This window comes from Mustela lutreola, chromosome 17, assembly GCF_030435805.1.
Source record: "Mustela lutreola isolate mMusLut2 chromosome 17, mMusLut2.pri, whole genome shotgun sequence".
Taxonomy (NCBI): Eukaryota; Metazoa; Chordata; class Mammalia; order Carnivora; family Mustelidae; genus Mustela; species Mustela lutreola.
The window spans coordinates 45,970,930-45,986,125 of NC_081306.1; positions in this window are offsets into that span (position 1 = coordinate 45,970,930).

The following is a 15,196-nucleotide window of genomic DNA, read 5'->3' on the forward strand; positions in this document are numbered from 1 at the left end:
TGGAAATACCTGGAGCACATTTGTATCTCCGGAAAGTTGGTGGTGCTTGAAATAAAAAACATCATACATTGTATCAAGCAGAGTGGTAGGAAAAAGGTTTTAGCTCAGAATTTTAAATTTCTACCTTGAATTTCCATTAAGTAGGGGTGTCCAGTGGTGCAGCGGGTTAAGTGTCTGACTCTTGGTTTCGGTGCAGTCATGATCTCAGGGTGGTGAGATCCAGGCCTGGGTCTCGGCTCTGTGCTCAGTGCGGGGTCTGCTTGGATTTTCTCTCTCTCTCTCTCTCTCTCTGCCCATTCCGTTCTCTCTCTCTCTCTCTCTCTCAAATAAATAAAGCTTAAAAAAAAAAAAAGAAATTTGGGGCACCTGGGTAGCTCAGTCGGATAAGCATCTGCCTTCAGGTTGGGCTGTGATCCCAGGGTCCTGGGATCAAGCCCCACGTTGGGCTCCCTGGTCAGGGGGGAGGCTGCTTCTCTCTCACTTGTGTTCTCTGGCTCTCTCTCTCTCTCTGCTGAATAAATAAATAAAATATTTTTTAAAATAAGTTATAAAAAATTTTTAAAAAAGAAATTCCATTAAATAGTACACCACATCTCAAAAACGGCCATAAGAAAAGATCATTCAAGGGGCGCCTGGGTGGCTCAGTCGGCTGAGTGTTCGACTCTTGGTTTCGGCTCAGGTCCTGATCTCAGGGTTGTGGGGTCGAGCCCCGTATCAGGCTCCGTGCCCAGTGGGGGTCTACTGGAGACTCCTCCTCTCGCTCTTTCCCTGCTCACCCCACCCCTCTGCTTGCTCTCTCTCTCAAATAAATAAATTTTTTAAAAATAAATTTTTTAAAAGTTCATTCAAATGTGAAAACAAAGCATCATTTCTCTCTAGATGATGAAGTTTAATCTGTATTCTGTCCTGTCACTTTTATAGATGGAAACACATGGCCTCAAACTTTGCTTTCTGGCTATGATAATTTCCTATTATAGGTTTGTCTTTAGTTAGTTTCCAAAAATCTCATATGCTTAAGGCTTTGGAGCCATGTAAATTTCTGTTCTGTAGTCTCATTTTCACAGACTGGTAGGAAAAGAGAGATGAATTGGGTAGCATGAAAAAAGTAAAGGCTTTTTATTAAACTGCAGCAGTCTGGGAAATTCTAAATGGACTATTGTGGCTGCTATTGTTCTTGTTGAAATAATGAAATGAGGAAGCCTAAAATAGTTGATTCTTTTTTTAAAGAAATACTTTCTTATTAAGTAAGCTCTATCCCCAGTGTGGGGCTTGAACTCACAACCCTGAGATAAAGACTCCCATGCTCCAGGGGCTCCCGGGGGGCTCAGTCTGTTGGGCATCATACCCTTGATTGCGGCTCAGGTTGGGTTCTCAGGGTCCGGGGATCGAGCCCCACATTGGGCTGCGCAATCCAGCAGGGTCTGATGGAGATTCTCTCTTTCTCTCTCCCTCTGCCCCTCCCCCGACTGCACGTGCTTGGCCCTCCCCCCATAAATAAATAAACCTGAAAAAAATGGTTACATATTCCACTGACTAGCCAGCCAGGCACCCCAGGAAACCCTCAAATTGTCAATAAAGCACAGGACTCCTGGGTTCGAAGTCCGGCACTAACACTGTGCAGCCGTTTGACACCGGGCAAGACATTGGACCGCTCTGGGCCTCGGCTTACTTAGCAGTAAAATGAATATCTTTGATTAGAGCCTCTCTAATGATATAGACACTGATATATTAAAATATATAACATATATAATTATATATATAATTGCACAGGAAAGAGAGAGAGAGATGTCTGTACATAAACACAGCTCCTGAAATAAATGCACATAGCAATGTAGTTTCTAGCACAATGTCCTGCTTGTCTGCTGGGCGGGTCCCGCCTCATTTTACAGTGATGCTGAAGTCCGCACAGTTGGAGTCCATCGTATTTTCTTGGAGTCCTGAAGAAACACATTTGGGTTTAATATGTTAACTTTTGGACTCCCTTTCCTGAGAAATGCAAGGTTTTGGTTTACCATGGTCCCCCGGCTCTTTATTGTGTAACATTTCAAACCTTCAGCAAAGCTGTGGGAATATACAATGGAGAGCCATATCCCCTTCACTCTGATGGCCCAATTGTTAACATTTGGCCACACTGGCTTCCTCTCCGCTTCTGTTTCTCTTTCCCCGCTCCCTTCCTGCATATACAGGCACTGCCAAGCCCATTCGAGAATTTATTGCAAACACCACGACACTTCATCTCTGAATACTTTTCACATCTCCTAAGGAAAAGGGCATTCTCCCACATAACCGCAAGACAATTCCTTGAGATATTTAACATTTGTTCAGTACTCTTTTTTAAAAGATCTATTTCTTTGACTTTGAGAGAAAGAGAGCGGGGGCGGGGGGTGGGATGGGGGCGGAGGGGGTAGCCGGAGAAAGAGAATCCCAACCAGACTCCCTGCCAAGTGCAGAGCCCAACGACGCACGGGGCTCGATCCCACAACTCTGAGATTATGACCTGAGCCAAAACTAAGAGTTGGAAGCTTAACCAACAGGCACCCCCATTGATTCAATACTGTTACCTAAAATATGCTCTATATTCCAACTTCCCCAATCGTCCCCAATAATGTCTTATGTAGCTGAATTTATTTATTTTTGTGTTCTAGGCTCCGATTAAGGATTGTCTGTTGCATTCACTTGTCCCCTCTCTCTCTCTCTCTCTCTTTTTAAGATTTTATTTATTTATTTGACAGAGAAAGACACAGTGAGAGAGGGAATACAAGCAGGGGGAGTGGGAGAGGGAGAAGCCAGGCTTCCTGATGAGCAGGGAGCCCAATGTGGGGGTCGATCCCAGGACCCTGGGATCATGAACTGAGCTGAAGGCAGACACTTAACGGCTGAGCCATTCAGGCGCCCCAGGTTAAATATTTTTTGGAAGGAACATTAAATGCTATAGTCGTGTCCTTAATGCATGACACCAGAGGTAGAGGATATCCTAACTGATGATGCAGTGTTTGATTATTCAGTGAAAGCAGTAGTTACCCAAAGTCTGGAATGTTAAAATTCCCTTTCCCTTGTACTTGGTAAGTGATCTTGTGACACTGAGACTTTGTGAATATCCTTTTTCCCCAAGGTTTTGGCATCCTTCACTGACAGTGGCTATAGAATCACCATGTTTTGGTTGTCCTCTACAAAGGAGAATCGGGATGGCCCACGGCTCTCTGGCAGAATGGAGGAAGGAACTGGTCGGTATGGACTTGATCTCAGATAAATCCTGGTGTGTGTGTTTGTGTGTCTGGTGAAGGCAGAGGTACAGAAACTCTGACATGCTGTTACAGCTGTGTGCAGTATCAAGTGAGGGCCGAGGCTGGGTGCCTAACACGGGGATACAAGAAAAGTGAACGTTTATTAGGTGTCGAACAGAACAAACACATTCCACTATTTCTCTCTCCGCAGTTTCTCGTAATAGGAGACGAGACCTAAATCTTGAGGAGAATGGTACATATAACACAAATAATGCATAAAAATCTTTCTTGTTTTTTATGGTGAAGTACATCTTTCTTTCTTCTTTATTATTTCTCCCTTCTTATTTTGGCCCCATTATATATGGGACTGTAATAGCACTGTATTTCTGTTAGATAAAATTAAGTTATTATTCATAGGAAATGCAGCTCAAAATTAATACCGTAGAAGCAAAAGTTTGTAAAAGATTTTATAGGTGGTGAAGCGCTTGATTCCATGTGGTCAAACCAGAATAGCAAAGGATCTGAGCATGTCTCCCTTTTATTTTGAAGAAATGCACCGCAATGTGTCTACGTTTGTTTTCTTCATGTTTTCTTCATGATTTATGGGAGTTAATTTTCTACAAAAGCAGAATTGTATACTAATGTGTAAGACTAGTTATTAATGATAGGGAGAAAAAACAATGTTGCAATAAAGAGAAGACATTCTGCACAGGGGAGCAAAAATAAATAATAATGGCAAAGTCATGATGATGATAGAGAATGCTAATGAGCTTTGATAAAAGACCCTGGAAAGCAAAGAGTTTTTTGTTGTTGTTTGTTGTTGTTTTAGCAAAGGCATTCTAATAATAGTACAATACTGGAACAGAGAGCATGTAATGTGTGTTGTGCAAGAAATTACATTTTAGGTGGCAAGAACAGTCAGGCCTAGGAAATGAGGAAGAAGACCATGGATTCCATGTACTTAACCAACAGAAATGAACAAAGTGCTAGCAGAGATTTTCTTGCCTTGCAGAATTACACTCACATATGTCTCTTTTTTTGTTATCTTCATGTTTCTCTAATTTATCAGGCGATTCGAACCCAAAGCAGGCAGAACAATGTTTTATTATGATGTCAGTGTTTTAGGAAAAAGAACCAGAAATTTGAAAAGTAAGCTTTTTGCAAATACAAAGATGTCATTGTTGCTGCCGTTAGGCTCCTAGAATAAACTGTATGATTGTTAATTATGAAAATAGATAATAATAGTGGGTACAATTTGTCTTTGAATAGGAGTGCTATGCCACTGAAACACATACAATAGAGATTAGAAGAACAATCAACAAAGTACAGGATATTAAAAAGACTTACTTTAAAGCTGCGATATAGCCAAAATATACTGTTAAGAACCCAGAATTATCTCATGAATGAATATTGAAATAGCCATGTTTTACTGGCTTTATTTAAAACTATCTACAAGTTGAACAACCTTTTCAAGCCTTTTTTTTTTTTTTTTTTTTTTTTTTTTTTAGGATTTTTGCAATTTGCTGGAGCAATGACTTCCTTTCTTTTTTTTTTTTTTCCTTTGAGCTACAGTGGCTAATCTGATTTTGGTGTTTCAGTAATTATGTCAATTAATGTGTGCTGAGAGTAATTTCATTTGTTGCAATAGATACCAGGTGAATAGGCAATTAGTGCAAGGTTGTCTCTTTAAGATTTTGTATGCAATTTTACAAGATTAGCCACAATATGGAAGAGTAGAGGTTCAAATATAAATAATTTCTACTTAGTGACCAAACTGGTATCTAGTTTATATCCCAACAATTGAAATAAAATTACAATTTCTTCCCACCTTCTCCTACCAATCAAAGATGCATTATAGGGTGACTAAATGTCCCAGTTTACACAAGATGGTCCAAGGTTTAGCAGTGAATGTTCTCTATCTTGGGAAACCCTTTGGTTCCAAGCAAGCCAGGACAGTCAGTCACCTAATATACACACCTTATTTGAAAAGAAATATGATACCTACAAAGCTTTATTTATAATTGAATGAGTTTAACATATAGACAAGCAATTTAAAAATAAATTTTCATCCATATTACTATTAAAATAACGTGACAACGTATGTTGTTGTGTTCCCTTTACACTTTATATAGACTATATAATTTAACAGTTCTGAAAGCAATTGTTATTATAAGGTCTGTAGAACCCTATGTTATTAGTCAACAGATAAAAATATCATTATAAAATCATACATGTAATTTTAATAAATCCATGAAATTCCATGTTAAAGTTGCTTAATTATCCCCAATTGTAGGACATTTATGTCATTTTTCTCTTTTTCCCCTTATTATAAGTGATAATGCTACGAATATTTTTGTATATGTAATATTCCTCTTTTAAGTTTGAGAAATAAAACTTGGGGGGAAACATACATAGGGTAGATTTGTATGGGCAACATACATTTTAAATTATCAATATTTTCTTTTGATAGTTTGTTTCTTATCAGTTACCCTGCTATTTAAACAACAATTTCATAAAAAATCCTGATAATATGAGCCCATCCTAGAACCTTGGCAACATCTTTTTTTGAGTAGTTAAAACAACGTGTTTATTTATTTGTTCCGAACATCAAAGCAATTTTCATCGCACACGAAGATGTTATTTCCTCTTTTTAGGATCTCTCAAAAGAATAAAGGCACTTGAAGAAAACTGAGATCACCAGATAATCACAGTTTGATAAAGAAACTCTACTGTGTTCCAAAGTTGACAGAGGCTCTGAGGAGTTCAGAAATACGACCAAATCATGTTTAAGGACAGACGCTGGACAGGAGCCCATTTTAATAGGAAGGCTGACAAAATCAACTGTCCCTTGAGGACTCCTTTTAGGATTTCTGAAGTAAATACATGAAAATCCAAAAATTCAAGTCTTCATCTGTGCTATAATTAAAACACAGCAGCCTGAGTCTACAAAATCTAAACTCAAACACAGGAAGGGTAAGTCATCGAGTCAGGTAACATCTACTGAGTCCTGCTATTGCCTGCTGAGTTCCTATCCTATAGAGTTTTCTGAGTGATAAGAGAAGGTCAGAGGATGTGTACATAATAACAAAAATAACAGAAGAGTAAGTTTTCTAACAGTGGTGTGAAAAAAGGGGGCCCTGTATCCTTGTCATCTGTGCTATTTATAACGACAAAAACTGTAAACCACTGGTAACATCATTCTAGATATGTCTCCTCAGGCAGGAAATGGAAGCAAAAATAAACTATTGGGACTGCATCAAAATTAAAAGCTTCTGCAGAACAAATGAAACAACCAACAAACCTACAAGACAACCTACTGAAGGAGAGAAGATACGGACAAACGGCATATCTGCTGAAAGGCAAAAGTCCAAAATATGTTAAGAACTTGTAAAGCTCAACACCTAGACAACAACTAATCTGATTTAACAAAATAGGCAAAAGGCACCCGCAGACATTACTCCAAAGAGGACATACCAATGGCCAACAGACACATGAAAAGATGTTCAACATCAGTCATCATCAGGGAAATGCAAATCAAAACCACAATGAGATACCACCTCACTCCTGTCAGAATGGCTAAAATCAACAACACAAGAAACAACAAATGTTGGCGAGGACATGGAGCAAAAGGAGCCCTCGTGCACGCTCACTGGAATGCAAACTGGTACAGCCACTGTGGCAAAGAGTATGGAGGTTCCTCAAAAGATTAAAAAAAGAACTATCCCTGGTCCAGTAATTACACTACTCAGTATTTATTCCCAAAATACAAAAACACTAATTCGAAGGGATGTAAGCACCCCGAGGTTTACTGCAGCATTATTTAGAATAGCCAAGTTATGGAAACAGCACACGTGTTCATTGGCTGATGAATGGATAAAGAAGGAGGGGTATGGGGGCGCCTGGGGGGCTCTGTGGGCTGAGCCTCTGCCTTCAGCTCAGGTCATGATCCCAGGGTCCTGGGATCGAGCCCCGCATCGGGCTCTCTGCTTAGCAGGGAGCCTGCTTCCTTCTCTCTCTCTCTCTGCCTGCTTCTCTGCCTACTTGTGATCTCTCTCTGTCAGATAAATAAATTTTTTTTTTAAAAGAAGGGATGGTATACACACACACACACATATGCACACACAATGGAGTATTACTCAGCCATAAAAAAGAATGAAATTTTGCCAATTAAAACAAGGTGGGAGCTAGAGAGTATTGTGCTCATCGAGATAAGTCAGAGAAAGACAGATAACATACGTTTTCACTCATATGTGGAATTTAAGAAAAAAAAATAAACAAAGGGGCAAAAAAGAGATAAACCAAAAACCAGACTCTTAGATAAAGAGAACAGATATTTACCAGAGGGAAGGTGGGTAGGGTGATGGGGAAAATAGGGGGTAGGGGTGAAGGTGTGCAGCTACCTGGGTGGCTCAGCTGATTAAGCATCTGTCTTTAGCTCAATGTTGTTGGGGACCTGGGATCGAGCCCTGAGTCAGGCTCCCTGCTCAGCGGGGAGTCTGCTTCTCCCTCTCTGTCTGCTCTTCCTCCCCACTTGTGCTCACTCTCTCTGTCAAATAAATAAATAAAATCTTTTAAAAAAAGGTAGCACAGTCATCATGATGAGCATTGGGTGATGTGTGGAAGTTTGAGTCACTGTATCGTACACCTGCAACCAATAGAACACTGTACGTTCACTACACTGGAATTAAAATAAAAATGTAAACCACTAAATGTCTATTAATGAGATATCAATAAGTCTTTTGTGGAATAATCATACACTAAATAGTAGGCAACAGTGAAAATGAAGGCATAGGAACTGTATGTGTCCACAATTCTCAGAAATAAAACACTGAATATAAAAAACAAGTTCCAGAGTCAAGATGGCGGAGAAGTAGCAGCCGAGACTACTTCAGCCAGCCGGAGATCAGCTAGATAGCTTATCTAGAGACTGCAAACACCTGCAAATCCATCGGCAGATCGAAGAGAAGAAGAACAGCAATTCTGGAAACAGAAAAACAACCACTTTCTGAAAGGTAGGACCGGCGGAGAAGTGAATCCAAAGCAACGGGAAGATAGACCCCGGGGGGAGGGGCCGGCTCCCGGCAAGCGGCGGAGCAACCGCGCACAAAATCAGGACCTTTAAAAGTCTGTTCCGCGGAGGGACATCGCTCCAGAAGCTAAACCGGGGCGAAGCCCACGCGGGGTCAGCGTGGCCTCGGGTCCCGCAGGGTCACAGAAGGATCAGGGGTGTCTGAGTGTCGCAGAGCTTGCGGGTATTGGAACGGGAAAGCCGGCGACAGAGACAGAGCCGACAGTGAGCTCGCAGCTCGGTGTTACCTTGAGCCGGTCGCAGGCTCGGTGAGCTCGGAGCGCAGCCGGAGGTCAGGCAGACGGGAGTGACAGGGCGCTGTTCTCTGAGGGCGCACTGAGGAGTGCGGCCCTGGGCTCTCGGCTCCTCCAGGCCGGAAACCAGGAGGCCGCCATTTGTATTCCTGTCCTCCAGAACTCTACGGAAAGCGCTCAGGGAACAAAAGCTCCTGAAAGCGAACCCGAGCGGATTACTCACCCCGGCCCTTGTAATTCCGCCTGGGGCGGACACTTGAGAATCACTACAACAGGCCCCTCCCCCAGAAGATCAACAAGAAATCCAGCCGAGACCAAGTTCACCTACCAAGGAGTGTGGTTCAATACCAAGGAGAGCAGCAGAATTCCAGAGGAGGAGAAAGCAAAACACGGAACTCATGGCTTTCTCCCTGTGATTTTTTTTTTAGTCTTACAGTTAATTTAATTTTTTTCTTTTTCATATTTTGTTTTTTTCTCGCCTTCTGATAAATTTTTTTTAACTTTTACCTTTTTCTTTTTTAACGTTTTTTAACTAGTTTATCCAATATATATATTTTTTTCTTTTTTATATTTTTCTTATTTGTTTTCTTTTTTTAAAATTCTTTTCTTTTCTTTTTTTTTCTTTTTTCTTTTTTTTTTTCTTTCTTCCTTTTTGAACCTCTTTCTATCCCCTTTCTCCCCCCTCACGATTTGAGATCTCTTCTAATTTGGTTAAAGCATATTTTCCTGGGCTTGTTGCCACCCTTTTAGTATTTTACTTGCTCCTTCATATACTCTTATCTGGTCAAAATGACAAGATGGAATAATTCAACACAAAAAAAAGAACAAGAGGCAGTACCGAAGGCTAGGGACCTAATCAATACAGACATTGGTAATATGTCAGATCTAGAGTTCAGAATGACAATTATCAAGGTTCTAGCCGAGCTCGAAAAAGGCATGGAAGATATTAGAGAAACGCTCTCGAGAGGTATAAAAGCCCTTTCTGGAGAAATAAAAGAACTAAAATCTAACCAAGTTGAAATCAAAAAAGCTATTAATGAGGTGCAATAAAAAATGGAGGCTCTCACTGCTAGGATAAATGAGGCAGAAGAAAGAATTAGTGATATAGAAGACCAAATGACAGAGAATAAAGAAGCTGAGCAAAAGAGGGACAAACAGCCACGGGACCACGAGGGGAGAAATCGAGAGATAAGTGACACCATAAGACGAAACGACATTAGAATAATTGGGATTCCAGAAGAAGAAGAAAGAGAGAGGGGAGCAGAAGGTATACTGGAGAGAATTATTGGGGAGAATTTCCCCAATATGGCAAAGGGAACGAGCATCAAAATTCAGGAGGCTCAGAGAACACCCCTCAAAATCAATAAGAATAGGCCCACACCCCATCACCTAATAGTAAAATTTACAAGTCTCAGTGACAAAGAGAAAATCCTGAAAGCAGCCCGGGAAAAGAAGTCTGTAACATACAATGGTAAAAATATTAGATTGGCAGCTGACTTATCCACAGAGACCTGGCAGGCCAGAAAGAGCTGGCATGATATTTTCAGAGCACTAAATGAGAAAAACATGCAGCCAAGAATACTATATCCAGCTAAGCTATCATTGAAAATAGAAGGAGAGATTAAAAGACTCCAGGACAAATAAAAACTGGAAGAATTTGCAAAGACCAAACCAGCTCTACAGGAAATATTGAAAGGGGTCCTCTAAGCAAAGAGAGAGCGTACAAGTGGTAGATCAGAAAGGAACAGAGACCATATACAGTAACAGTCACCTTACAGGCAATACAATGGCACTAAATTCAGTTACCCTGAATGTTAATGGGCTAAATGCCCCTGTCAAAAGACACAGGGTATCAGAATGGATAAAAAAACAAAACCCATCTATATGTTACCTCCAAGAAACTCATTTTAAGCCCGAAGACACCTCCAGATTTAAAGTGAGGGGGTGGAAAAGAATTTACCATGCTAATGGACATCAGAAGAAAGCAGGAGTGGCAATCCTTATATCAGATCAATTAGATTTTAAGCCAAAGACTGTAATAAGAGATGAGGAAGGACACTATATCATACTCAAAGGGTCTGTCCAACAAGAAGATTTAACAATTTTAAATATCTATGCCCCCAACGTGGGAGCAGCCAACTATATAAACCAATTAATAACAAAATCAAAGAAACACATCAACAACAATACAATAATAGTAGGGGACTTTAACACTCCCCTCACTGAAATGGACAGATCATCCAAGCAAAAGATCAGCAAGGAAATAAAGGCCTTAAATGACACACTGGACCAGATGGACATCACAGATATATTCAGAACATTTCATCCCAAAGCAACAGAATACACATTCTTCTCTAGTGCACATGGAACATTCTCCAGAATAGATCACATCCTCAGTCCTAAATCAGGACTCAACCGGTATCAAAAGATTGGGATCATTCCCTGCATATTTTCAGACCACAATGCTCTAAAGCTAGAACTCAACCACAAAAGGATGTTTGAAAAGAACCCAAATACATGGAGACTAAACAGCATCCTTCTAAAGAATGAATGGGTCAACCGGGAAATTAAAGAAGAATTGAAAAAAATCATGGAAACAAATGATAATGAAAATACAATGGTTCAAAATCTGTGGGACACAACAAAGGCAGTCCTGAGAGGAAAATATATAGCGGTACAAGCCTTTCTCAAGAAACGAGAAAGGTCTCAGTTACACAACCTAACCCTACACCTAAAGGAGCTGGAGAAAGAACAAGAAAGAAACCCTAAGCCCAGCAGGAGAAGAGAAATCATAAAGATCAGAGCAGAAATCAATGAAATAGAAACCAAAAAAACAATAGAACAAATCAACGAAACTAGGAGCTGGTTCTTTGAAAGAATTAATAAAATTGATAAACCCCTGGCCCGACTTATCAAAAAGAAAAGAGAAAGGACCCAAATAAATAAAATCATGAATGAAAGAGGAGAGATCACAACTAACACCAAAGAAATACAAACTATTATAAGAACATACTATGAGCAACTCTACGCCAATAAATTTGACAATCTGGAAGAAATGGATGCATTCCTAGAAACATATAAACTACCACAACTGAACCAGGAAGAAGTAGAAAGCCTGAACAGACCCATAACCAGTAAGGAGATTGAAACAGTCATTAAAAGTCTCCAAACAAACAAAAGCCCAGGGCCAGACGGCTTCCCGGGGGAATTCTACCAAACATTTAAAGAAGAACTAATTCCTATTCTCCTGAAACTGTTCCAAAAAATAGAAATGGAAGGAAAACTTCCAAACTCATTTTATGAGGCCAGCATCACCTTGATCCCAAAACCAGACAAGGATCCCATCAAAAAAGAGAGCTATAGACCAATATCCTTGATGAACACAGATGCGAAAATACTCAACAAAATACTAGCCAATAGGATTCAACAGTACATTAAAAGGATTATTCACCACGACCAAGTGGGATTTATTCCAGGGCTGCAAGGTTGGTTCAACATCCGCAAATCAGTCAATGTGATACAACACATCAGTAAAAGAAAGAACAAGAACCATATGATACTCTCAATAGATGCTGAAAAAGCATTTGACAAAGTACAGCATCCGCTCCTGATCAAAACTCTTCAAAATGTAGGGATAGAGGGCACATACCTCAATATCATCAAAGCCATCTTTGAAAAACCCACCGCAAATATCATTCTCAATGGAGAAAAACTGAAAGCTTTTCCGCTAAGGTAAGGAACACGGCAGGGATGTCCATTATCACCACTGCTATTCAACATAGTACTAGAGGTCCTAGGCTCAGCAATCAGACAACAAAAGGAAATTAAAGGCATCCAAATCGGCAAAGAAGAAGTCAAATTATCACTCTTCGCAGATGATATGATACTATATGTGGAAAACCCAAAAGACTCCACTCCAAAACTGCTGGAACTCATACAGGAATTCAGTAAAGTGTCAGGATATAAAACCAATGCACAGAAATCAGTTGCATTTCTCTACACCAACAGCAAGACAGAAGAAAGAGAAGTTAAGGAGTCAATCCCATTTACAATTGCACCCAAAACCATAAGATACCTAGGAATAAACCTAACCAAAGAGGCACAGAATCTATACTCAGAAAACTATAAAGTACTCATGAAAGAAATTGAGGAAGACACAAAGAAATGGAAAAATGTTCCATGCTCCTGGATTGGAAGAATAAATATTGTGAAAATGTCTATGCTACCTAAAGCAATCTACACATTTAATGCAATTCCTATCAAAGTACCATCCATCTTTTTCAAAGAAATGGAACAAATAATTCTAAAATTTATATGGAACCAGAAAAGACCTCGAATAGCCAAAGGGATATTGAAAAAGAAAGCCAACGTTGGTGGCATCACAATTCCGGACTTCAAGCTCCATTACAAAGCTGTCATCATCAAGACAGCATGGTACTGGCACAAAAACAGACACATAGATCAATGGAACAGAATAGAGTGCCCAGAAATAGACCCTCAACTCTACAGTCAACTAATCTTCGACAAAGCAGGAAAGAATGTCCAATGGAAAAAAGACAGCCTCTTCAATAAATGGTGCTGGGAAAATTGGACAGCCACATGCAGAAAAATGAAATTGGACCATTTCCTTACACCACACATGAAAATAGACTCAAAATGGATAAAGGACCTCAATGTGAGACAAGAATCCATCAAAATCCTTGAGGAGAACACAGGCAGCAATCTCTTTGACCTCAGCCACTGCAACTTCTTCCTAGGAACAACGCCAAAGGCAAGGGAAGCAAGGGAAAAAATGAACTATTGGGATTTCATCAAGATCAAAAGCTTTTGCACAGCAAAGGAAACAGTTAACAAAACCAAAAGACAACTGACAGAATGGGAGAAGATATTTGCAAGCGACATATCAGATAAAGGACTAGTGTCCAGAATCTATAAAGAACTTAGCAAACTCAACACCCAAAGAACAAATAATCCAATCAAGAAATGGGCAGAGGACATGAACAGACATATCTGCAAAGAAGACATCCAGATGACCAACAGACACATGAAAAAGTGCTCCATATCACTCGGCATTAGGGAAATACAAATCAAAACCACAATGAGATATCACCTCACACCAGTCAGAATGGCTAAAATCAACAAGTCAGGAAATGACAGATGCTGGCGAGGATGCGGAGAAAGGGGAACCCTCCTACACTGTTGGTGGGAATGCAAGCTGGTGCAGCCACTCTGGAAAACAGCATGGAGGTTCCTCAAAATGTTGAAAATAGAACTGCCCTATGACCCAGCAATTGCACTATTGGGTATTTACCCTAAAGATACAAACGTCGTGATCCAGAGGGGCACGTGCACCCGAATGTTTATAGCAGCAATGTCCACAATAGCCAAACTATGGAAAGAACCTAGATGTCCATCAACAGATGAATGGATCAAGAAGATGTGGTATATATACACAATGGAATACTATGCAGCCATCAAAAGAAATGAAATCTTGCCATTTGCGACAACATGGATGGAACTAGTGCGTATCATGCTTAGTGAAATAAGTCAAGCAGAGAAAGACAACTATCATATGATCTCCCTGATATGAGGAAGTGGTGATGCAACATGGGGGCTTAAGTGGGTACGAGAAGAATAAATGAAACAAGATGGGATTGGGAGGGAGACAAACCACAAGTGACTCTTAATCTCACAAAACAAACTGAGGGTTGCTGGGGGGAGGGGGTTTGGGAGAAGGGGGTGGGATTATGGACATTGGGGAGGGTATGTGCTTTGGTGAGTGCTGTGAAGTGTGTAAACCTGGTGATTCACAGACCTGTACCCCTGGGGATAAAAATATATGTTTATAAAAAATAAAAAAATTAAAAAAAAAAACAAGTTCCAGGAGAATACATATAGATGGATATCATTTATGTATCTTTTAAAACATGCCAAAGAACAGTATATATTGTTTAGGAGTACTTCTAATAAAGTAAAAATAGAAATGAATGCAATAATAATCATGGACTTTAGGATAATGATCTGGGGAGAGTGGGGGTGGGTGGGAAGGAGGCAGTGGGAGGAGTGAGGACACAATTCCAGAAGATGTACAGAGGAGGGTTCAAGTGTTTTTTTTTAAGCAGGCTCAGTGCGGGGGAAGGGGGGACTTGAACTCACCATCTTGAGATCAAGACCTGAGCTCAGATGCTCAACTCATCGGACTACCCAGGCGCCCCTGGAAATGTTTTATTTCTTAAGCAACAGAGAGAGTACATGAGTGTTAACTATATTAATTTGAAATCTCTAATGATAGTTAAAATATACCGAAATTAAAATGCCACATAAGTAGAGAAAAGTTGTTAATTCTGAATGGAAGTAGCAATCGGAGTAAAGTTTTCGGATGAATTGACCTTGATGGATAAATGGGTCTCGATGGGCGAGGAGACATCCAGCAAATTCGGACGGCGGGAAAGGAGGTTCTGGGATGAAGCACCAGTGTGGGCAAAGGTATGCAAGTCTTGTAGGCACGTGCTGAGCTTCGGATGCATAGAAATATGCCAGAATGAAGGAGGTTGAGAACATACCTGGGACCAGACCACAAAAGGCCTTGAACACAGAAATTTAAAATCATTATTATGTATTATTACTTTTATTTTTTCCATTGTATTTAT